Source organism: Microcebus murinus, chromosome 1 (assembly GCF_040939455.1).
Source record: "Microcebus murinus isolate Inina chromosome 1, M.murinus_Inina_mat1.0, whole genome shotgun sequence".
Classification (NCBI taxonomy): domain Eukaryota; kingdom Metazoa; phylum Chordata; class Mammalia; order Primates; family Cheirogaleidae; genus Microcebus; species Microcebus murinus.
Genome location: NC_134104.1, coordinates 81,029,464 through 81,030,220, shown reverse-complemented (window position 1 = coordinate 81,030,220; position 757 = coordinate 81,029,464). Strand labels below are relative to the sequence as shown.

The 757-nt window shown below is 35.8% G+C and overlaps 1 non-coding gene across 1 annotated transcript; it reads right to left on the bottom strand.

Annotated features, from left to right (window-relative positions):
• Positions 1-394: 394 nt before the first annotated feature.
• LOC142875481 (small nucleolar RNA U13) lies at positions 395-498 on the bottom strand. The gene has a single exon (XR_012922838.1). It is a non-coding gene; the product is annotated as a small nucleolar RNA U13 (small nucleolar RNA).
• Positions 499-757: the final 259 nt, after the last annotated feature.

The window sequence follows — 757 nt, the reverse complement described above, 5'->3', positions numbered from 1 at the left end:
GCAAGGAGACGTGAGGTACTCCATTTCAGGGATAGAATCCACAGCACTCTATCCAATTGGGTATGTTTAATGAGAGAAAAAGAAAAATTGAAGAGTTTGTCTATAGATTTTAGCTTGGGTAAAAGGTGGTGCTGTTAAGCATGTGTATATGGTTAAAGTCCAATGTACTCCCTCCTCCTGTCTCATTACAGATGTAGGATTTACATCCCCTCACATGAAGTGAATTGTCCATACAGATACTTGGTGTAAGAGCAAAAGCTGAAACTCAGGATGGCTGAATTTTGTCAAATGCTCTGTGGGATCCACAGGTTTATTTTTAAAAATTCTAATCCTCAGCTGATTTATATTTTTGTAAAATAAGGAAAAAATGAATTATTAGATGATATTTTTTCCACTTCAGATGGGTAATGTGCCAACGTTGTAACAAGGTTTGAGGTAGGCACATCTCATACGTGAGTGTGAACACCCAATCATCATACTTACAAACTACAAAAGGATCAGTCTTTTTATATTTTTAAATTTAGTCTTTTTTAAAAAGATAAGCCTAGCTTTATTATTATTATACACAAAATTATCCTGTCGGGATTGCTATAAACAATTCTGAAAACTTACTCGTTACTTATGGCTAATCAATAACAATCAATTCACAAACCAGCACTGGTCCCCAGATCATACTTTGAGGTGCTCTGGTCCACACAACTCTGAAAGACAAGTGGGATGTGAGTTTACAAGAGTGATGAGAGTAAACAAAGTTGAG